Source organism: Eurosta solidaginis, chromosome 1 (genome assembly GCF_040869045.1).
Source record: "Eurosta solidaginis isolate ZX-2024a chromosome 1, ASM4086904v1, whole genome shotgun sequence".
Classification (NCBI taxonomy): Eukaryota; Metazoa; Arthropoda; class Insecta; order Diptera; family Tephritidae; genus Eurosta; species Eurosta solidaginis.
The window spans coordinates 66,737,434-66,763,129 of NC_090319.1; the positions used below are offsets into that span (position 1 = coordinate 66,737,434).

Below are 25,696 nucleotides of genomic sequence, written 5' to 3' on the forward strand. Positions count from 1 at the left end.
AACTTAGTTCACGTACTTATCTGAACTCACTTTATCTTGGTATTAAAAATGAGCGAAATCGTATTATGACAACGCCCACTTTTTCGATATCGAAATTTTCGAAAATGGAAAAAATGCCATAATTCTATACCAAATACGAAAAAAGGGATGAAAATATAACTTTGGAAAAAACTTTTTAAAATGGTTGTGACACCTACCATATTAAGAAGAAGAAAATGAAAAAGTTCTGCAGGGCGAAATAAAAAGCCCCTGGAATCTTGGCGGGAATACTGTTCGTGGTAATACATACTATATAAATAAATTAGCGGTACCCGACAGATGATGTTCTGGGTCACCCTGGTCCACATTTTGTTCGATATCTTGAAAACGCCTTCACATATACAACTAATGGATACTCCTTTTTAAAACCCCCATTAATACCTTTAACTTTGTACCCATATCGTACAAACACATTCTAGAGTCACCCCTGGTCCACCTTTATGGTGATATCTTGAAAAGGCGTCCACCTATAGAACTAAGGCCCACTCCCTTTTAAAATACTCATTAACACCTTTCATTTAATACCCATATCGTACAAACACATTCCAGGCTAACCCAAGGTTCATTGCCTACATGGTGATTTTCCCTTATTTTGTCTCCAAAGCTCTCAGCTGAGTATGTAATGTTCGGTTACACCCGAACTTAGCCTTCCTTACTTGTTTAAAACTAAATTTATATATGAACATACATATTTTGATTATTAATATATTATTATTCTCTTTTCTCTTTGAACTTCAGATACTCGCGCAAGAAGAGCACTACACGTGAATAAGTGTTTTAATAAATTTAAAAAAGCGCTCGCATAAACATTTAAAAATTGCAACGTCTTCTACCTTAATACATAAATAAAACTAGATACATATGTACGTACGAGTCAATGCATCTAAGCACATGTGAACAAAGTAGAAATTGAATTCCATCGAATGCACATTTTTTGCCAACAAGTGTATATATGTAGATATTATTAAATTTCAATGTTTTCCTTCATATTGCTATAACAAAAATTATTCATTGACATACACAAACGTAAAGACTAATTTACTTAAAAAAATTTCATTGATATATTTTGTGCAAGGAATATTTTAAAATTAATAGTAAAATAACAAAAAAAAAAAAATCTGTGCAAAATAGTGAAAGTGTCTAATTACGATTTTAATTGCTAAAAAATCAAATTTCAAATTCTATTTTTATGTGATTTTAATAAAAACTCCTGCAAGGAATTTCACAAGTCAGTGTTTACTTAATGAAATTGAAAACGAAATTTCATATTTGTCACTTAACAGTTTTTAATATTTAAAGAAAACAATAGTAAAAATACTTTTCGTAAAAAAAATTATTGAAAACAGCAAAAGCTTCATCAAGAACAATTGGATTGCGTCGAATAACAAGGTAATTTTCTTACAATTTCGAAATTAAAAGAAAAATTTTCCAACGATTGATGATAATCTTAGATTTTAACTTTGGTCTATGTGCATACGTTTTAAGAAGTTTTACCTCTTATCCCCCCCACCCCCCCTTTTTTTTTCTTTTTATTCTTTTATTCACTCCTACCTCTGCCTTTCTCTTTTTAAGCGTCTCTTTATCACTCCCCGTCTTTTCCGTCACTTCTTTTCCGCTCTATCTTCGTCAAACTCTATCACTTTCCCAATCTCTTTCTCCGTCCCTCATCTCTCTAGTTGTAATTCTCCCATCTCTTATTCCCAGTGTAGAGTTATGTACTTGTAACAAATATACTTGTTATATTTTAAATTTATACTTATTAGATTATTTATTTTTAATTATCAAAAAATGAAAATATTTGAAGTAATCAATAATATCTTTTAAAAAAATAAAGTTTTAAATATATTAATCAAAATTAAATAGAAAATTATTATTTTCTATAATGGCGATCCTACCAACGGACTTTCCCGGAAAAGGTGTCGTAAGTACTAACCTAAGATTATACCAAATTTCAGTTAAATTGGAAACATGAATAGAATTTGTTCGGGTCCTTGGTCCACTTTCCAAAAGAAAAAGTCGGAAAGTACAGTCGGAAAGTAGTAGAACAAGGTTATCAGTTTATCGTATCATTTATTTAAATATTATTCACATATTCGCAGTAGTTTTGTACATTCAACGTAGTTCTATGATCCGAAGACATTTTTAATGAATTTTACTGAAAGTTCCATCAAAATTTATAAGAAAACAGTGAGTATGTTACTTTAAGCGATTTTCTCGAAAATGGCCACCTTTTGTTTTGATAATTGCAGCGCATAATTTCGGCATTCTTTCGATGAGTTTTTGAAGTGTTTGATGTGGAATATTATTCCACGCTTCGTTCAAACAATCTCAGAGGTCAGGAAGGCTTTTTGGCTTTAGATCTCTCACACGTCGATCCAATTCTTCACACAATAGCTCGAAGGGATTTAAATGCGGGGAGTTTGTTGGCAACTCCATTGTATCAAGGTCACCTGCGACTTTCGTTCTACATAAATAAGAAGTACAGTTTTGATGTATGTTTCGGTTCGTTATCTTGTTGGTGAATGAATCCACGACCAATCAAATTATTGCCAGATGGTATTGCATGGCGTTGGAATATGCTGTGATACTGCTCCTTTTTCATAATTCCCTCAATTTTTTTTATTTGACCAACGCCAGCGTAGCTGAAACAGCCCCAAACCATCACTAAGCCACCGCCATGTTACGCGAACTCCAGATACACTGATGCACAAAAAACTCATAGTCATTTGTATAAGATTCTAATGTGAGATCTATTAGCCGATGTATTTCCTAACACAGAAATAGCTCTTCGAATTTTTTTTAACAGGAATGATTACAAATTGTTCTGCCGAACGATCCTTCTCGAAAAAGAATCAAAGCTGCTGAAAGAGCTACAATGCGACAAGAGCGACTCAAGATGTTAGTTATACTTTGCATTGAGTCAGATTTATTGAACAAAATCGATATTGATGATATAATTGATGAATTTGCCGAAAACAAATATAGAAAACGACATGTTTAAAATGTAGATATGTAGTAATTTTATTGATATTATACATTGCGACTAACATTTTTATGAAAGATATAATTTTGTATTTTTTAAACGAAAAAAGAAGGGAACCGATGTGAAAAAAGGGCCCCCAAATTGTTGGTTGTCTAGGGCCCAGTTGAGGGTTAATCCGGCCCCGGTTCAAGCCCTGGACAAAGCAACGTCAAAAATTTAGAAACGAGTTTTTTCAATAAAAAAACATTTTTCTAAGCGGAGTTGCCCCTCGGCAGGGACTTGGCAAGCACTTATATTTACCATGAAAAGCTTCTCAGCGAAACCCCATCTGCTTGCAGAAGCCGTTCGGAGTCGGCGTAAAACATGTAGGATCCGTCTTGTAGGAAAAGTTAAAAGAAGCACGAAGCAAATTGTAAGAGAAGCTCGACTTAGAATCTCTTCGAAGGCTATATCAATTGCATTTATTTTTATTATGTATACTATTTTTTTGGGGCCAATATTTAGGTATACTTTTTTATTGTCGTTATTAGAACTCTTGTTGTTGTGGTTGTTGTTGTTGTAGCGATAAGGACACTCCCCGCAGACCTTGTGGAGTGTTATCGATGTTGATGGTCCTTTGCCGGATGCAGATCCGGTACGTTCCGGTACAAAGCGCGACCATCTCGGGAACGATTTGTTATGACCACATGCGACCTTCTAGGCCATCCCGCCCTCCCACCCCCTAGATCCATGAGGAGTTCGGGGTCGCCAGAGCCTCGGCTGTTAATGAAACAGGATTCGCCACGGATGGGTGAGGTTAACAATTGAGCTGGAGAAGCTATATATTGCGCTGACAACCCCTTGAAAGGGTTACAGTGTATATCGTCATAAGTCACTTTTTACGAATTTTACAGGAGACGAAAAAAAATTAATAAGTTTTGAAATAACCAATATTTTTGGGTGTAGAAACTTTGAAGAAGATAAATAAAGCTCATGTATGCTAACCCAACAGCTATTTTATGACTTAGCACAATTCCCGTACTCAAAACAAATGTTTTCTCCTGACTTAGCACTTTTTAGTCAATATGTTTCCCCATCACTTTAATGATTGAAATATAACACTAAAGCTATATATTTCACAAAAAATACCATATGAGAAGCTATAAACGTAATTGTGGCTGATGATTTTGTAGCTGATAACTAACTAGTAAATTATAGAATAGAAAAGCCTAGAGGAAACCAGACAGTATGAAAGGCAGCAACAGTAGAGGCACGACAATCAGTTTGGTTTAAGCAAGCTATCAGTTGCGAATTATAAGTGTCATTGTGAATTACTTTAATAAAGGCCATTTTTGCATTATTCAATATTGGAGTTATTTATTCAACAGTTTAGTGATTCGAACATTAGTAGAAGGTTGCAAATAAGAGGATTACAGTAAATTCGTTGCAATATTATTGACAGGTTGACTTAGCACATTCTTTTTAACGGCTGACGACTTAGCAGATTTACACATCATTGTCCACAGCACGTAAAAATGAAAAATTAAAATAATTTTTTTTGTGATCGATGTATTTTGAATTCAGTTTTAAAACTGCATTAAAATAAAATTTTTCAAAAAAGTGACTTAGCACATTTTCACATTAAGCTAACGTTATGTATTGTGATTTGCACTTCAATATACAAATTTTTGAACATCCCTGTATAAATGAAACAAAAAAAAAACATTAATACGTACATTTAACCTTGAAACATATTCATTAATGAAAACATAACTTATTAGTTTTCCACCTTGCAAAAGTAGAAAATATCTTTCTACATTTCTCGCGTTTCGGCTTTAGACGTACAAATGTATGTTGTCATAATCGCACAGCATAAATGTCATTGAACTCAAATAATGTTGGTTGTTTCAATATTCTGAAACTGGTTCTAGAAAATAATCAACTTTTGGAAAGGCTATGGCTTCAATTTATATTTATGTACATACATATTTATATAACTACATACTTGTATGTACTTGCATACTTATGTTTACATACCCACTTATGTATATACACCGTTAATTTTTCACAAACATTACTTAAAATATAAAATTTTTTCAGATCAAAATTTGTTCGCACGTTTCTTTTGCTTCATGCATTCCATAAAGCATGATGGTTTTGCTACATAATCTTCCTCCTTAGCTGAGATACGGTTACACTCGGGACATACATAACTAGTGAAAACAGTGTTGGAAAAAATTTAAGCATGACATTAGACATTTTGATAAATAACTCTCAGTATAAGTTTTAGCAGTATACTCGTATGTATATTAAGTTCTCTTTATTCACACTTAGAAAAAAAAAACACTTTAAATGCTAAACAAATTTTGATTGAATTGTAGAAAATTTCTATGGAATGAGTAAACACTTTATAATTTTGTATTTTGTTTAATCCACATAGAGTGTGGAAGTATTGTTGGAGAACTTTCGGAATATTTTCTTGCGAGTATGTTATAACTTCGCTTCACTCCATATACTTATCACTCCATATACTCAGGCAAGTAATTTTGTGCCCTCACATTTGTTCTAGGCAGAAGAGTCGTAACACTGGAAGAAAAAGCTCAATCGAATTACTGGTTAGTTCAACCGAAATTTATGCGCAAATTGTTGATTCTGAATTCGTTTTAACTAAGATTGACTTAACATTTATTACTGTCACCCTTAGAATAGTAATGAAAACTGTTAAAATAACAGATTTGGGTTAGCATTAGAATAACTGTGATGGGTGTTTATATCACAGAGATTTCATCATGCATCATAGTCATAAGAACAAAGTAGTGAGCGAATTGAGCGTAAGCTTCTCTTTAAAATTAGCTGATAAAATTTGCATAATATTGACATTTGTTCGCTGTTGAAATGACCAATGAAATCAGTTTTTTTAACAGAAAAATAAGTTAGACCGTTTATCTTCTGTTGAAATGACTTAATAAAGGCCAAAAAACTCAGTTCAATTAATCACAATCCGATAAATTTTACCGAATATCTTTTAATTTAAAAACAACAAACCCGATTTGTTGACTTTACAAGCGTTATTTCTTTTGGTTAAAGAAAATGTTTGTTCAGCTAGCAATATGTTGAAACAAAATCGGTTGTTTCCTTCTAAACAAGCAACGGAGGAGTGGTAAAGAGCCACGATTTTTTTTTTTTTTTTGATGATTTGGAGAATTAACATTGAAACCTACAAAGCGACTCAAAACATGTCTTGGAGTCAGCATATCAACTGTAGGCCTCACTTAAAATTAAAAAAAAAAAACATTATTTTATTATTATTAGGCAAAATTTCCGCTGAATGGTCGAGTTAAATAGAAAATTCATACGAGATTTGCAATAATGATATCGGTTTTTAACTGCCTTGTGAGCTTGACACCTGAAATTTAAAATATGGTTGAGACTTACATTACAGTTTAGCACATATGACAAAAAAGTTTCGCTAGGTGTCGCACGGATCTAGATATTTCAAAAAATCGTATGAAATGGATGAAATCTTGCGATAAACTGAGAACCTTCCCATTAAACTACAGACTTAATAACTCAGACGTAATAACCAATGACAATGCATTAATTCAGGGGAAAAATTACGATAGGCGCACAGGGCAAGACATTAAGAAATTTCAAAGCAAATGGAGTAGTTCTCAGGTTAGTGTTAGAGTGTAAGCAATCTCTGCAAAGAATCGAAATAGGGAGAAGCATACTGGCATATTGGGTCCAAGGGCATATGGGAATAGATAGGAACGAAAAAGCGGTAGAGCTAGCTAAAAAGGACACATATATCGAAGCTTGCTACGTACATACATGTCCCAATTAGAATCGGCGAGATTAAGAGAAGGTGGGAGTTGCACATGATCGATCAAGCGAGAAAAGGCGTCGAAGATCATGTGTAGGTCTTACAACCTTAGACTAAAAAAGTCACTCTTATCATTAAACAGAGAGGTCTATAGACTCATGACGAGTATTCTGACTGGACTCTGCCTTCGGCGTCACATGCTTTTCAATTAGGCTTAGTCAGTGATAGTAGATGTAGAAAGCGCGGGTTGAAGAAGGAAACGATCGAGTACGTTTTGTGGTCGTGAGCTGCGTTTGCCAGACTAAGACTCCAGCATTAGAGGTGATACAGCTATCAGATGTTGAAGCAGCAATTAGCATAGGTCCTAGAAAGCTTCTAGTATTTGTCAAAACGACGGAGTTATTTAATAAAACATTGTTCTGGTTTTTAAGTTCAGTTTGGTCGTTAAACAAACTTCTACGGACTCATTCAGTCTATATTCAACCTAACCTAATCTGCGATAAAGCTTTGAGAAAATTACCATTCCTTCAATATATTTTTAAGTAGTTTCCTGTTGTGCTAAAAACTTCAGACATAAAAAATATTTCAGAGACCAAAGGAAGTTAAATACCTATCGCTAAAAGCTCCGCTAGGGGGCGCAGCGATCCAGGTATCAAGAAAATCGTAGGGAAGCGTGGGAATCTCTCCTTTATGTTATTCACAGCTACTTCTGGTGCTCTAGTTTTGCACGACACTGTTTATAAATTTGTGTATAGTTTTGCAATCTTATTAACTTCGTGCTGTACATCATTCTCGAAGCATACAATTACAATAAATGAATATATAACTTATCAAACTAGAGTTTAAAGACTTAAAAAATGGAAAAAAAACAAGGGAAGTGTTGGCTACTAAATTTTAGAGACAGAAGATTGAATCAAAGCTCTTGATTCGGTCTAGTTGCACAAACTATTCAGAAATATTTAAACAAAAGGATTCTACCTGTTAGTGAGGAAAAAGAAACGTAAGGCCGAAAGACGTGACTTGCTGGCTGATGGGATTTTCCCAAAAAATCCGGCAGCGAAAAGTTCCTGCAGGAACGATAAGGGCGATGTTTTATAACCGACGTACAAAGCATACTTCAGTTATGTACAGTTTTCTTTATTAGGGAGGAGGGTTGAATACGATATCCGAATTCCATATGATAAGTTCTCTTAGTTTAGTTTATTCAGTCTATGATCAAAAATCTTACAGACTAGATGCAATAACATTAAACATACACAGTAGGTACATTATGTAAAGAGTAAATCAATGGAATGCTTGAATATATCTCTGGACGCCTTGCCTTTAGAGGTTTGGAACCACTTCCTCCAGCCACCGCAAGCTCGTGATGTTGTCGCACGCTATCATCCTCTCGCCATTATACCAGCATCTCCTACTTCCGTAGTTGGCACTTCGCCACTTTTGATGTCCTCCCTCTGACTCGCGTTTTTGTCGGCCTTGGCTTGCGACTCAGTCCTCCCCTAATCATCGTCCTTATTACAATTAGACAATGAGTCGTTCATCTTGTTCGTACGACCACCTGACCGACATGGCGGGCTCAGCGGTCCAGAATTATATACGGGGAAAGAACCCGCCGCCGCAACAGCTTCCTTTACTGTGGCCGAATGTATCCCCTGGCTGCAAATCGTCGCAATAGGCACGGTCCGCCTAACGCCCTGGATAAGGGGTTGGCAGTTCTTGGTCACCGACATCCCGCCCCCTACTATGAGGCAAAACAGTGTGGATGCCAGTCATAAACCGCTCCGTCTCATAGTCGGGTCGGGTGCTATGGTGTTCGGCTAAGACTTCACACCAATGACAAGCTGCCTACCCTAGTGAGGGGAATCATCTCTGGACGCAGAAACATCAATATTTAATCTAGTTGTGAGCTCATTTCTACTGCTCGACTATGATTTAAGAAGCAACAGACGTCTAAAATTTAAAAACGCGTTGGAATATCCCCCGAAGTATTTAAACACAGAGATGAAAAGTTGATAAAAAGTTTGCATCAACCCTTATGCAAAATAAGTTCAAACAAGTGATTACTCCACCAGATTGGAATTTAAGTGTACTCTGGACAATCCACACGGCAAGTGCTGATTTGAACTCAGCCGTTATCGTTTGGGGACGCACCCAAAACTGCACGAGACGGTCTGATAAGTTTCTTTTGATACGAATAGATTTTGTTAGTATTAATGAGCTCAGAAAAAAATTCGTACACGCCGTGGAATTGTACTTGGAATGCTGCTGCTGCTTGTTGTTGGCGGTTTGGACGCTGTGGGCTCGTTGTTGGTGTATACTCTGCCGTGGCTCTCGCCGCGATTTTGCGCACTATTTATTCCATCTCATTACCGCGGTCCAATAATTTATGCCTCGTGTGTGTTGCATAGCCTACACGCTTCTCTCTGTTTTTCGCTCAATATTTTTATACCCAGTTGTGCTTGAAAGCAGAGTATTGTAACTTAAAGCTTATAACGGGGTTTTGTAATGGTATTGATAGATATAGACGTTCAAAGATAAAAATTGCCACAGTTGAAAAATATGTCGATTAAGTCAGGTCTACAACAACTGGAGCAAAAATCGTTACCAAATTTGGCCCACGACGTTGTTTGGACCAACAATAGATTGCTTTTTAAAATGGAAAATGACCACGCCCACTTTTTATATGTCAAAAGTTTCGAAATTAGGTAAAATTTGAAAATTCCTTAACGAATACCGAGTGAACGTGGCACTACACTTACAAGCTAAAATCAAAAACCGTTGCGGATATATTTCTGGAACTCATCAGAAGTGTTAAGAGCACGTCCTCTTTTATTTTCTTCCAAATGACAGAAAATTCAAATGGGTGTAACCATGCCTCTTTTTGGTTGATCTTAGCCAAATACTTTTAAAGCCAAAGGTTAAGTAAAAGTGGTTACCCACACCAAAGCAGAGTGGTGCATTTAGGCCGACAGACTCAAATATGAAATACCTAGGAATTGAAACCAATGAAATGCCATTTAAGGTATTTCATACGTGTCCTGGGCAGACTAGGACATCTACGGAGAAGGTGCTCCCCATCTGTCTCCTCTTCGTCCCTGCAGCGCTGACAGAAATCGGGGATACTGGGATACCAATGTGCTCGCCATGTACGTACATTACAAAATGGATCGCCAATGTCCCAAAGAATGAACCCATGGAGAAACCATTCAGATAAATCAGGAACCTTTTTCGCCACAAAACAGACACAAGCCGGTACTTAGACGGAGCTAGAGCAGGAGCAATGTCACAACTCTGGTTTAGTACGATATGTTCAGTTCAGTTCATCGCTGTGACGCACCGATGGACCAGTTTGTTTAGCAACCAATTGCAATTCGTTGCTACTTAAATGTCAGACGCAATTGGCATGGAAGTAAGATTCATAGATAGTAGATAACGAGCGATGTTGAAGGTCCTGAAGTTTCGAAAACAGCACGATTAAAGTAATAGCCCGATCATCTCGGAAACAATTTGATATGACCACGTTGAACCTTCAAGAAACTTAGGGTCGCTAGAGCCTCGCGGACTAAATGAACAGGATGTTATACGCGGCGAGGTTTACATTTGTGTTGGCAAAGCTAAAAAAATCAGAAGGTTGCGCTACATAACCCTCCTTTATGGCTGTTAGTTCCGATTGAAAGGCGCTGCTCCCCTAGCTCCCTAGAACGAGGGATCCTCTGGGTAAATACCGCTGTGCATAATATCAGCAAGTTTAGAGCCATACGTGAAGAAGGATATATATTCAGGGTTTAAAGCAGAGATATCTTTCCATTCGTTCTTCTCTAGGATTCTAAAGAAGTACTTGTAGTCTATAGAGAGAGTCGGTATAGTATAAGCTAGTTAATGTAAGTTTTCGGTTTTCCGGAATAATCCCCAGAATGCTGGCATCGTCAATTCAGATGTCGCTCTCGTGCAGAACTGCATTCAGTCTAACTGCATTAAAATTTGCTTGGATTTTACCAGAAAAGTCTGTCGGAAGGAGGCTGAGCATAACTTCCAGAGCGTTGAGGCATACTTCGTTTAAGAACGGCAGCCTTAGAGATGGCTGATTGTAGCGCTTGGTTAACAAAACCATTTCAGGTATTGGAAGAGTGACTTCGAGGCTACTTTCCCTCCAGTTCTCTACGAGGTTTAATTCGTTCTGTTATTCACAAATGCGATGATTTAGCGATCAGCCTAATTTCAGTAGCAAGGTGTTCATCGTTCGATTCCACCGTAGAAGCCATAAAACACCTCCTTTCGAGTGCTTCTGCACCCGTATCGTGCTATAGAAGAGTCTTCGAGACTTGATTGAATAGTCCTCATTAGAAATTGATTCACGAATTATACAAGTGCCTTATCAGTCCTAAGTCTTGCGTCCTAAAATTATCGACCGATCACAATCAAATTTCACACAACATATTTACTTAAACCTGCCATGAGTGGCTATGGACTAAAAATATCTTCGGAATATCCAGGGCGTGGCAACTCCCATACAATTAACATTTTTATAGTGAAAATCTCGAGAAGTATTGATGGTAGACATTTTAAAATTGGTTAAAAGTTACATGAAGTTTTGCGAGCGGGAGTTTATATGGGAATGTGAGCTAGGCTTTGACTAGGTATGGGAATGGTAGTGATAGTGACAGTAGGAGTGGGAGTTAGAGTTATATTAGATTCACATTGCGCCATTAGCTCGAGTTTGTGGGCAATTGTTGAGCTTAAAAGTAGGCGTTATACACTAAAATGCCCCATAAACGCGAGTTTATGGCGCAATGTGAATGTAATATTAGGGCTGGACCTGTGAGAGCGGTAGTGGAATTGGAAATGTCGACGGGATTGGGAGTGAAAGTTGAAAATAGACTGTGACTGTTAGTATTAGTGGGAATACGGGTGGACGCGGTTGGAAAGACAAAGATGTGCGAGATTCTCTGTGCGAACTCTCATTGGAGTTTGGAGTATGGAAAATTGAGAACAAAGTCTCCCGGGTCCGGTAGTAAGCAATTTCAAATATAAAACTCAACTATATGAATATTTTTTGATATTAGGCTTAGCAAAATAAATATATATAAATCACACAAATTAGGTAACTGTATTTATAAAAAATCTAGAACTGGGTATACAATATTCGATTACACCCGAACTTTGACTCCATTATTTTTTTGCAGTTTACGATTCGTTGGCGCTTTTGCACTTTGCATTCCTTGAATGGCCGTTGCTTGTTGTTCGCGTGCACTAAAATAGCTTAGAATAAACGTGACTGTTGTTTGCGTCTGTCCAATTTGGTTGATGATGATAACATCACAACAACCGCCCGCACTATGTGGCGCACTTTTAGCAGCTGCCGGCCGGCTGCGGGCTTTCGAATTTTCCTTCCTTTAATTGTTGTTATTGTGAAGTGTTTGTTGTTATTGCTGGAGTTGAGCTGCGAGTGTAATTTGCATTGGTGACGGCTCATTTACTCGGTTAGGCTCACATCCTCTACCATCCTGCTTCCCTCCCAAATATGTATATGAAATGTGTTTACTCCAAATAAGAGAGTTGATGTTGATGCTGACACACTGTCACTTGAAGACGCGCCTCCACTCATCATATGGGTCAGACAGATCCACTAGTCGTCGGCTACTTGTTCCATTTACTCACAATCAAAAACATTACGGGTTCATTTCTATATGTTTCCTGCTATTAAGTTCGACTGTGCATGTGTGTATGTACACTGATGTGCAATAGAAGAGCAGCAATTCAAAGATGTCGAAAGAACATTTTATAAAAATTTCGGTAATTTGCGAAAAGCTAGCACGAGTCGAATTCCGGTAATACTTATTGGCAGCTAGAGCCAAACATTATAATTAAGTACCACCAACCACAGGTGAATTCCTTTCTTGCTACACCTCATGAGTTGCGTCGACTTTGACTTTGAGCCTTCTCTTTAGACGCGCGTAATAGTGAAAGTTTCCGAAAACGATCATGACCCGTCATGAACGCCTTCACTCCAGCTTCGTAGCCAAGTACCTTCAGCTGGTCTGCTAGAGCTTGATATTCAATTCCAGACTAGAGGAATTGTGTTAGCCAAAGAAGCCAAACCTCTGCGACTCAAATGATGGGAAAACCAACATCAAAATACTTTAGAAAATATTTCTTCTGCCAAGAAAAGCTTCTTAGACAAAACTCATCAGCCTTGGCGCTGCAGTCCGAATTCGGCATAAACCATGTGATAGGTTCGCTAGTTTGTAAGGAAAGATCACCACACTATGAATTAGAGGAAAAGCTCTACATTAATCTCTCTCGGAGTATATCGCGCTCTAATATTATTGTGATTATTACTAACGGACCTCCTGGGATATATTCCTTTATATTTCCATGTGCAGTGTCTACGTCGACAAAAGTCATGCGCCGGCTGTCATCGTCGCCTATAACAATGTCACGCACAGTTGTTGCTCGAGTTCGTAGAGGAAAGACTACAGATATCGTCGACATTCGTACATGACAGCGCTGTAGCCGCAGCAGCGGGTGGACTTACTACTTAGAAGCGGGGATTTCGTAGAAATTTCATACACTCCGCTTGAAAGTTTTTTTCAGCAGTGTTCCATCACCGTGTTGGGTGACGTTGTACTATCGAAATGATTCGCTCGCCCTCCCCTCCATCCCCAGGGCTTGACAACGGTGATGTTAGGCACTTTCGAGCGGTCACAATGTACACACTATTTGGAGTTTGAGCAAGGCTGATATATCTAACTGGATAGCTAGCTTTCTCTGCCTCTGGCCTTTTCTAATGATGATGGAGATAGTGTGCTTAGAGTAAGATCTTTTGAACTCAGCATGAGCCACAGTAAGCATATCTGTTAGGTGAGCTAGCGATGTTTTGAAGATCCGGCAGTGCATCGCAGAAGTGAAAGTCTTCGAGATGTGGCCCGAGATCATCTGAAGATCCAGTAAACGCTATTAACCAACGCAATCAATTCTTACTTGCAGCATCTGTTGAAGCAACTCTAGAATTCCAAACACCCCTTTTGTGTGGCGCTTTTAATCTCGTTTATATATTGCATCTAATAATTCACTCGGCTAGAGCCGCGTCAAATAATTTAGACACCATGTGCTCCGCGTATGTATATCTCGAGTTTTTCACATCATTTACATTGCCTTTGCGAAAAGCAAGAGAATATGAGGAGCCTTCAGATTGGACTCTCCGCAGGTTAAAGTAGAGTAGGCCATGAGATCAGCGGATTGTTTCGCCTGATAATTTTTCAATTCAGAACCTAATTAGCCCTCGTTAGTGTTGGGGTTTCTACCAGTACGACGTGGTTGAGGTCTTCTCACACTCTTTGTATCGTGCCTGTTGGACAATATCTCGAGGTAGCCTCCTCTCAATGATGATGGTCATTTAAGAAGTTCAACTGCTTCATTAAATGCTATTTTTCCAAGTTTTTTCTGTAGAGAATACTTGATAGCTCGGTTTAATGCTCGCAGGTTGTGTTGATTTCCACTGGAGACAGGATTGTTGTGTGTCCGCTGTTGATAGGCTATTGGACAGTTGTTGTCTCTGACCTGGCTAAATGAGCCCCGCGTAAGAAGGAATTACTGGTCCCGCAATTTGCGCTGCCATTCATGGGGGAGCACACTTTGCAGGTCCTATTCTTCTGCTGCTAGAACATGTGGAGGGAGAGGTGTCACAGTTGGTGTACTCGCACTTATTAGGTTCTTTGCGGCGGTACTGTGGCGACGTCGTGATGTCGCACCGATTTGCTAGGAGCTGGTGCCCGTCGTTCATTGTTTTATTGCTCTCACATCCTCAACCGAAATTAGTTCTTTTTTCACAATCCAACTTGATAAATATATTAAATATCCGTCCGTCTGCTCTTGCCCTAAGTAATTATGGGTTCACAGGAAGTATGTACCAACATCTTCAAAATATGCTAAATATCTCTTATCTATTGCATTTGTCCTTCCGCAAACCCCACTCCACTGCGCCAGATGAGAAGGTGCAGATACCGGCTCACAGTAATCTTAAGTTACTGGTAAAATGTGGTAGACATGCTAGAGTGTTCTTATTACGCATGTCTATGGCTCATATCTCCAAGTCTTATAAAGCGCGATCCTTACATTCAATTCTGAAGTGGGTTTTCTTGGCAGAGCTTCGATGATGCCAACTAACTGTTCGTTAAACAGATTCCAGCATTTTAGCAATGCTGGTTGTGCCCATTGCCCCCTACACAGGCCTAGCGACCAAGCCCTTACTAGCCATATCCAAATTTCCAAGACAGCTGTCTGTTCAATATAATCCCGATATATACGAGTATAACGATATCACCCAATACCAAAGGTACTCCCAAAAGTGTGCCAAGCTGTGATTTTATATCGTCTCTTAAAAAGATCCCGTTGTGGTAAACTTGACAGACAGTGCTTATGACTCGGCCCACCTGATCACCATCTCCAAGTAGCCCTATTAAAAAATCGAAGGAGACGCCCAGAAATTAAGCTATGACAAAGTTCTTCAGCGTTGGTAACTACCCGACGAAACCTCGATTCAAAGTAATAAAAGACCCGGTTTACAACTAAAACTTGAGTAGAGTTTCTTGGAACCGCATACCCTACATACTCTCCTGTGAGCCTCGTTTCTCCTAAACCAACCTTTCGTTAGTCACATCAGTACTTTGTTAAACGAACATTCGGTATCCAGAAAAGCGCCAAATGCGAGTGCTTTATGCGCTGGGGAAAATCATCTTGTTTGTTTTATAATCGCGTAGCACTTTCCATTGTACTTATTGATTTTATATTTACTTACTGACCGCAGACTAATTGGTCTGCTATTCATGAAAATAGCGTCTAAGCTCTTGCCTGCCTTTGGATGGAATGTGACTTTTACCGTCTCCCATGAGTTCGGCATTGGCGGTTGATTGGGGCATAATTGGAGCTGCACTGGAATAATATCAGACGAGTCGAGCTACGTGTAGGGCTGAAAGAAATTATTAATATTAATTATTATAACTTTGCCTCAAGGAGATGACAGTAATTCCTAAAGAGCCGACAAGAAGGTTCATGTGCAATCCAAATATGAAGATAACTAATTAGCATCCGGAGGATATATTGATAGTTATAGAGATAGGGAGACGAATATTGATAGCAACAGATAGGGGGTCATCGATAGGATTAGGCGCGAGGAGGGCGTTATTGATGGTTATATCGATTAGGAGTGGGATATTGATAATTGTAGGGAGAGGGATATGAATAGTAACATGAACTGGAAGAGGAATATTGAAAGTTAAAGGAAGATGGATATTGAAAGCTAAAGGGATAGGAGGAGGGAAGGAGGAAGGTATTAATAGTTATAGCGACAAAGGGACGTAGATATAATAGTTTCAAGAATAGGGGGAGGGATATTGATAATCACAGGTATAAGAAGAGGGATATTGAAAGTTATAGGGAGTGGGATATTGGTAGGCATAGCAAAAGGGAGAAAGAGAGGGATATTGACAGACATAGGGATAGGAAGGGGGATACTGAAAGTTAGAGAGAGCAATATTGATAGTTACACGTATAGGGAGAGGGTTATTGAAAGTTTGAGGATGAGGGATATTGATAGGGATAAGGATATTGATTTGTATAGATACAGGACAAGTTACATTGATAGCGATATTTTTAGGGACATGAATATGTAGTAAAGTAAAGAAGAAAAAAAGGAGGCAGGAGGGGCTAGATAGAGAGGGGGGGGGGGGGGGGGAGGACAAGTAGATTTAGGCTGAGGGTAAGTGGATGTGGAAGACGAAAGGAAAAGAAAAATTGGGTTCTTATGAAACTATATTGGCAACCCAGAGCGAGCTTAACTAACATCTGCCTGGTCTGCCGATAGTTATATTATGAGGAACAACAAGCAGATATTTGGCATGAAAGTAACATGGTATTTCCTTGTAACAAAGCCTTGCTTTGAAAGATTCAAATTTTTTTTTATTTTTCCTTAGCAGCTGTCACTTATTTGCAATTTCTTAGAAGATCGTTGCTGTACAGTATATTTTACATACCAAATATGCCCACATTTTACATGACCCATTTGACCTTTTTTCGCAAGATATTACAAGCAAACAGCTGCTGGGCTGAGCAATAACAAAAATCAACTCGCATAAATGCCGTAAATTACAATTTTTTCTAAAAAAATTTTGCGCAATATTTTATGCACATCTTTCCAACAACTTTCTCAAACTTTCTTCAACCCCAATTTTGATATCTATACGAGTTTCCCTCATAAATTTGTCTGATTATAAAACAAAAACATTAATGCTCGCAAATTTTGTTTTTACCATTTTTGTTTTGCTTTGCTTTGTTCAAATTTGGTGACCTTATGCCATGGAATCCCTTAAGGATTTTGTAACATTACAATATTGACACGCTCCTTACACACACACACACACACGCACACACACACGAACATTCAATTATTACAACATTCAGCATTGTTTTTACCTTTTATTGTCTTCCTTACGAAATATTTATTCACAATAAATTCTAATGCAAAAGTACAGTTGTGCATGTTAGGATAGCTCAGAAAAGGTGTTGATCCTTTAACCACACAACTCATCTAAGAACTCAGCTAGAACTTCTGCTACTTACTTATCATTACTAGCATATTTTAGATTTTAAGTACAGTTTGTTGGCTTCCAAGTTTCTTCACTTTATTTTCTATTGCTCCACACCTGCCTCCTATTTTGTGCCACCGCCACTTGGATTGCCACGTTGTAATTGCTTTCTTCAGTGGCTCAACGGCTGTTGATTTCCTTACAATAGTGACGACCCTCCTTTTTTATTTTGTTTCCGTTTACTGCTTTAAGTAAGTGGTACCCGTTTTTGGTTTGCCAGTTGTCTTGTCACTGTTTGCTTATAACATCTGCCTTTTGGCTTGTGGTTACGTGCATCATGCGCCGTCGTCATTTATTCTTCCTTTACAGCGGGTGCAGCAGCAGCATTCAGTCCTTCTTCCTTGTAATATGCGACGGCTGGTCATATTTGCCCCATAACTATTATCCTTGCGCAGGCTAAGTTGTTGTTGTTTTCTTCTTCTACGAGTGTAATTAACTGGTTTGTTTAGTTTTTCGACAACAACGACAAGAAGTTTGAATATGTTTTGTATTTTGTCGTGTTGTTGTTGCCTGTAACTATTTTATTATATTATTGATCTTCTTATACAATTTCTGAATATTATTTCAACAGGTGTCTTGACTTAAATTACTTATTAATTAGTCGTTAAATATGCATTGTCTTCAAGGCATTTCAGATGGTACTTTTCATTTTTTACTACATATTTTTGGATGCCTGAGCCGTTCATGTTATAAGGGAAATTTTGCCGATATTCAGTTTACCAAGAAAGTATAGCAGGAAGAATGAGGCAGTCTAAAGATGTAACCACCGTAGAGGAGTCGGAGGAGTGCAACAACTTCTGATCAAAGGCGCTGACAACTGCGTACGACAGAGATTTTCCTCTGATAAGATTCAGTGGGAAATCGAGGAGGGCTGGGACGAATATAGAGATCTGTTAAATCAACAGCTCGAAGAGGGGTTCTTGGAAAAATGTCTGTGCGGTCATAGAATGCTCCAGTGAAACGGCGAGACTGAGCAAAGTCCTATCTAAAGAGCCAATTAAACTTTCTTAACCCTAACGCCATGGTCGTAACCATCCCTAACCATCTCCATTGTGATCGATTAATGGTGCCTTAACCTAAAAATCGTGAAAATTTCATAAAAATGAAGAATACGCAAAATGTTACAAACATATTCCACAAAAAATAAGTATCTTAGTCATAACGTATCAAAAACAATGAATCAAATCTACAAAAAATTTAGGGTTGGTGTCGAAATTTTGTATGTACAAAATTCTAAAAACAAAATTCTGCTTTTTTAAAATTCTGCTCTCTAAAATTCTGCTTTCAAAATTCTGTATTACAAAATTCTGTATTAAAATATAATGTTAACAATGTTAAAGAGGTCATGCATTCATAATTCCGGAAGTCGAAACACCGGAAATCAATATTATGGGAGTCAATATTCTGGAAAAAGCCGATGCAACACCGGCTGCGCCATGCACAGTAATTCTGCGTAGAACACCTTTCGGCATAGGCGGCCTTCGGCTGCGCTTATAAAAAATAACCATGGGCTACGCCATGCCAAGTCCGGGTGTGTGGTATAACCGTGGCTACCGCCACGGTCATGTCCTTCTGCGTAGTACACCCTTCTGCGTATGACGAAAATCACAAAACTTGCATAAAGCACAATTTTTCGCATTAAATATGCAGAATTTTGAAAAAGCAGAATATTAGAATGCAGAATTTGAAAAAAGCAGAGTTTTGTTCAAGCAGAATTTTGTAATACAACTCAAATATTTTTAGGTTACGGATATGGCGAGGAACCAAAAACCAATTGGTTGGCTATGATATGGTTATGGCTTTAACGTTATGGTACGGCACCATTAATTGATTACATTGATTTCCATAAGGTTGGTTCGATCAGCTGTGTTATCTGGTGATGGATAAGTCTCCATTAATTGGCCCTTAAGGGATATGCAATCCAGGGACTGATAAAAAAGTACAACAGGGAATACAGTAATAAATAGTAGTAAATAGAATACAGTAGTAAATAGTACCATGAGGCACACTTGAGGTTCTTAACACACACTTAACATCAGGAGATGATACGAAATAGTTATGTAACAACGTCTATACTCCTAATACGGAGCGAGAGGTACAAGGATTGGTGACAAATACCAAAGTTGAATGGACAATACAAAGTTTAAATCGCCGTGTTTAGATGGGATATTCCGTGTTAAACTGCAGATGGAACGATTGCAGAATGGCTTAAAATAATCTTTGAGGGTTGCATAAAACTGAACCACGTCTCGCAATCTTGGCGAATGGCTCTAGTAGTCTTCATACCGAAAACGGGTCATCTGCACCCAAAATACTACAGGGACATTTTTCTGCTCAAAACTCTAGAGAGATTAATAAATGTGTATATAACGTGAAATATGAATGAAGATGTATTATATTCAGCACAATATGCTTACATCATAGGCAGGTCAGTCGATAATGCTTTGCATTGGGATCATGAATATAGAGAAAGCGCTAGAACACCAGGAATATGTCATAGGTGTTTTTCCAAACATTCCCGGGGCTTTCAACAATGTTTCGAAACGAGCAATCATAGATAGTCTCAACTCGATTGAAGCTCATCCGGCCTTAACAAATTGGATCGGCTCCATGTCAAGCTGCACAATGATCATGTCGTGATGGCCGTCTATTCGAGGCAACAAAATCTGTAAATAGAGGAACGCGGCAGGGTAGGGTTTTATCACCAATGCTGTAGACGCTGGACATCAACCAAATGCTTAGGCGGTTTGACGGAGAACCAAACTTATGGCATATGCAAATTACGTCTCAGTCATCATAAGCGGCAGATGTCTACAAATAATCAGCTCTCTTATGCATCGGGCGCTTTGGGATGTACATCAAAAGTCAATCTAGTAATATTTACTAGAAAATATGAAAATAATATCCCTAATTACATTAAGCCCAGCCCCCAGGAAGAGTAGAGCATAAAATATCTAGGATTATATTAGATAGTAAGTTGCCGTGGAAACTCCATGTGGAAGAGAGAGAGCGAAGAAAGCCGTACTGAACTATGCGGCCCTAGTTTGGTGGACAGTCACACAAAAAAGGTCCGTTAACTAAAAAACTTGAGCGGGTATACAGATTGTTAATGGTTAGCATAACGGGAACACTAAAAACTACCCCGGCAGCAGCATTGTATGTCATTCTGCACATCCCATTTGCAGACCTAACGGCCAGGAATGTGGCGCTAACAATTACAACAAGGCTTAAGTCCTCGAGTCAGCTGGAGTGCAGGCTATATGGCCACCGCAGTATAGCGCCATTAAATATATAGCGAAGACTACCAGATCGCGCCCCTAAACTTCGAAAGAGATTATGGGACCACAATAGAGCCGGAGGGTTGGCGCAAGGATGCGGAAATGACAAAACATACTATACACGTGTATATCGATGGCTCCACAATTAACGGAAGGGCTCAGCTCTGCTGTTTACTGTGTTGATCCAGAAATAAGCACATCCTACAGGCTAATCACTGCAGTGTCTTTCATGCGGAAATTGCGTGCTTAAGCTGCAATATTTATACATATATTGATAGTTTGGGGGCGATCAAGGCAATAATCTCTCATCAAGTAGTGTCCTAGAATGTAAAGAAGCATTGCAGAGGCGTCGCTCAGGACCGACCGTTCATATATACTGGGCCCATGAATTGGAAAAGAATGAATCGACTATAAGTGTCCCAATACGTTTGGGAGAAATCAAAGTGCCTCCCTTTCAGTTTCATAAGATCCATCAAGCACAAGAGGAGTGGAGCTGCAAAATTTCTAAGATTTCACAAAGTTGCTAATATCGCTTAAGAAACAAAGCTCACGATGGGCATACTAACTGGACTTCTGGCGTCACATGCTTATAAGTTAGGCCTCGTCAGTAACAGCACATGTGGCAAATGCGAGCTGCAGAAAGAAACGGTTCGAGTACGTTCTTTGTTCGCGTCCTATGCGCGCGAGTTCAAGGCTCCAGATGCTAGGGGCAGCAGGGTTACCAGATTTGGAGGCAGCAACTAAGCTAGATCCTACAAAATATTAGAATGCAAAGAGGACGGAGTTACTCTAAAACATAAGTACAGATGCCTAATAAGGGTTTTTCCGTTTGGTCGTCAAACAAATTCTGCTAACGCTATCGACACATTCAGACTATGTGAAGTATTTATTGATTGGCCAGTTCAACCTAATCTTCCATTTAATAAAATACACTTACTTAGATTCCAACTCAGTATAAACTTTCGTTGCAATTCTAGGTCTAAGTCAATATAAATCTAAACTTTGTCAAATATATACTTTTGATATGCTATTTCCTGTGACATTTCTATAGTCACATGTGAATATTGAACAAGAAGTATGTGTTTTTATCACCAGAAAACCACAAAAAAAAAAAACATTTTTTTCAGCCAAGTGTGGGAAACTAAGGCAACTCGATTTAGTCGCTCAGTTTCAACGCCCCTTCCGACAGTTTGCGCAATTGACATGGTACGATTTGCGAAACTAAAAAAAATTGTACAGAGTTGTCCTATAAATATGAAATGAGAAAAATCATACTAAACACTCACAACAACAACAACTGCATACAAAGCAAATGCAAGTTGCACGGATGTATATTCAAATGCGCAGGATGTGCGAATAGTAATAAGAATAAATAGAAATCAGCACGTACAACAAAAGGATAATGACCGTATGAACGAAATGAATGAACCAATAATAAACGAACGCATCGAAAGAAAACGGAGGAGACCGTTGTCGGTGGGCGACGTTTAGTAATTACAAGAAGGCGAAAGAAGAGTTATTTGATTTTTGTTGTTTCCAAGGCTTTGTAGACTCTGAGTGGTATTGTGAGTGCGCGGGTTCATGCAAATTTTTTTTGTTGCAGTGCCACTACAACACACAGTTATATGTATGTACGTACAATATTTTGCAAATCGCTGTTCGCAGGTACAGTAGCTCAAAAATACAATGAGATACCCAATATTTTTGATGTGGGTTGATTTTGGACAAGTAAGAGTTTAACCTGGTACAATATGTAGAACGAAGGTGGTCCAAAGTGACTCGTGTCCACCTAGGTAGGCTGCTTTCATCTTCTTCAAGGGTTGCAATGTGTTTCCCAATTCTGTGTGGGTTAGGCTCAGGACCGCCTTATGCTTATCTGAATCAAACAGCTGCGTAGGCAGGTGCCAGATCTCATCATAGTGCTTACGGAGATGATTCCATATACCTCTTGGAGGCCGGGCTAAATCAAGCAGTTGTTTGATTGGGTGTCCCTGTGTGTGACAATTTAGCAAATACTGTCTGTTCAGCATTTCGTTATGCTATTTAATGTTGAGCTATTTTGCCTTACTATGCAGTTGATGTTCAGGGGTCATAAGAAGATATCCCGTGGCAGTTCCGAGTGCAGCAGTGTGTGTCTTTAATACCAGATGACCATGCTGGGGACGCGTGCTGCCGGCAGGCAAATTGAGGATTTTGATGCGGCTTTGTACTTTGGATAGAATATCGGAGACATTCGCCTTGAAGGTGAGAGCGTTATCGAACTTTAGCCCTAATATCTTTCGGTGACTGACAGTCGGTAGCGTAACACCATTGACGTGAACGTGCAATATTTGCATCATCTGTTCCTTCGACGTCGTAAACAGAGCTTCGGTGGATTTGGACGTTGATAGTACCAGACGAAGTGAAGAAAAAATAAAGACTGGAGAGATAGCTGTTTATTATAGAACCTCATTCGCCTATTGAAATGATAATGCCTCCTTCTGATGAGGGATGCAGCTTTGATTTGTAGAAATGAAACAGAATTGGGGATAGGACACCCTCTGGCACCTCCCATTTAATTCCCCTAGGTTTTGAGCTTTCGTTCGACAGCGTGCTATCAATATGTTAGTGAAGTATTAACGGTTTTTTATAGTCGGGTTATGGGCGTGTTATCCATTTTTTATCGACGCGTTATCGAGAGATCGGTTTGTTATAAGTATGCTAACCGACGAGGTATAAACGAGTTACAGATGTGTTATAAATTATCTGCATAAGTTATCGATTTATTATCGAAAGGCTTTTTTATCAAAGTGTTATAAACTTACGTTCGATAACAAAATTCATCTATAAGTTATCATATTATTGATATGTTGTTGAAAAGCTATCGATTTGTTATCAAAAATGATCGAAAACTTACCGATTTGTTATCAAAAAGTTATGGATATGTTATTTTTTGATTATCGAAGAGCAATCGAATATCTATCTACAAATTTTCTATTTGTTATCGCAGTGTTATCAATAACAACCCGATAACTCGACGATACTAATTCGCTATCGATAAAAAACAATAACTTCTCCGTATCGGTTATTACCGATAGGAAGCCGATCAAGCTCTTCTCAAAATGCCAGAAACTATTTGCTTCTCGAAAATTTACCTCTGTAGTTGTTTAACTCAACTTTTGGGCGAGCTCCAGTACCAGTACCTCCCTGACATAAACTTGGATGTTTACACCTTAAATTTCTCGAGTAATTGGTACTCACGCTTGTTATACTCAGCTGAGCAGAGCTCACAGAGTATATTAATTTGGTTCGCATAACGGTACCCCGTAACGGCATAAACTAATCTAGATAGATATAGACTTCTATATATCAAAATGATCTGGTCGAAAAAAGAATTTAATTTAGCCATATCCGTCCGTCCGTTCGTCCGTCTGTCCGTAAACACGATAACTTAATTAAATTTTGAGGTATCTTAATGAAATTTGGTGTGTAAGTTCCCGGGCACTCATCTCAGATCGCTATTTAAAATGAACGAAATCGGACTATAACCACGCCCACTTTTTCGATATCGAAAACCGAAAAAGTGCGATAATTCATTACCAAAGACGGATAAAGCGATGAAACTTGGTAGGTGGGTTGACCTTATGATGCAGAATATAAAATTTGTAAAATTTTGGACAATGGGCGTGGCACCGCCCACTTTTAAAAGAAGGTGATTTAAAAGTTTTGCAAGCTGTAATATGTAATGTTTGGTTACACCCTCACTTAGCCTTTCTTCCTTGTTTTTTTTTAAATATTTTTATTAAAAAAACCTGTTCTACTCTAGAAATTGATAAAATCACGAAAATATTGTGCGTCGCCATCTCTGCTAGCATTTACGGCATAGTTACGAAGTCCAATACTACCCACGTGACAAAATACGAATATGGTGGCAGGGTTGCCTCTAGAAAGTGATGGCCAAACCTCTAAGTGACTTTCTGTCATATTAAGCGTCTCAACAAAAAATATTTGTAACCCTACATAAACAAATTTTTTTTTTAAATTACATTTCGCTTGTCACCGATCTTGCTTTCGCAATTTCAAACAGGTGGCAACCATGTGAAGTTTTTCTGAATACACTACGGATTCATTCAGTCTATGTGCGGTCCTCACTGACCAGTTCAACTCAACCCCTTAGTTTAAAAGCTTTGAGTACCGTAGAGTACAACATTTCATTTAAATCGGTTGAGACCATTACGGATACATATAAGAAAAAATAAATATAATATGCGATATAATTATTGTTAAGTGGCAACCATTTATGACAATTTTTTTTTGAAAAGCGATGTAAACTCTCAACATCTAAATCAGTTAAGCTGTTCTTAATAGTGTAGCAGATATACAAAGAAATAAATATTGTATGTAATATAGTTATGATTGGGTGCCAACCATGCTTTAAAATGTTTTATTTTAAATACGCGATAATTTACCTCTCTATTGATAACCATATTTCCATATTTTATTTGATGTTAAAAATTTTCAAATTGGTGCCAATGTTGAGACAGTTTTGTAAGTGGCAACACTTAGTTAGAATTTTATATCATAATAATAATTATGGTTAGGTGGCAATCTTTTTATTTTCGCTTCCTCTTCCTTTCTCCTGTCTTTCTTCTCAAAACTCTTCAATGCCAAATAGTGTTAGAACCATAGCGTTCCGAATTAGTATCCAGAAAATTGCTGCTCTTTTTCGTAACATTCTCTTACAGCTTCGGTTAGCGTTTTTGCTGTTAAAACTAAAAATTCAGATGAAAAACTTTTGACTTTTCCATTTTGATGGTGAGTGACTGTACGTTCGTATTGCTTTGTAAATAAATGTGTGCGAAATATCACGAAATTCCCGGAATTTTTCGCAAACGATGTCGTATATGCGGGCGCCTGTAAGGGGTGGAAGTACAATACCAACAACGCAAAAACACATTTATGCAGAAATATA

At 38.2% G+C, this 25,696-nt stretch overlaps 1 protein-coding gene across 4 annotated transcripts in view; it reads left to right on the plus strand.

Moving 5' to 3' along the window:
- The window catches only part of E2f1 (E2F transcription factor 1), a 269,882-nt gene that overhangs the window by 20,171 nt on the left and 224,015 nt on the right, over positions 1-25,696 (plus strand). For 3 of the 4 annotated variants that reach the window (XM_067757843.1, XM_067757823.1, XM_067757830.1), the window contains exon 2: positions 778-1,428. The gene's annotated coding sequence lies outside the window, so the exon portion shown is untranslated. Of the gene's footprint in view, positions 1-777; positions 1,429-5,101; positions 5,302-25,696 lie in introns of all 4 variants that reach the window. The other variant, XM_067757839.1, reaches the window with a different exon arrangement.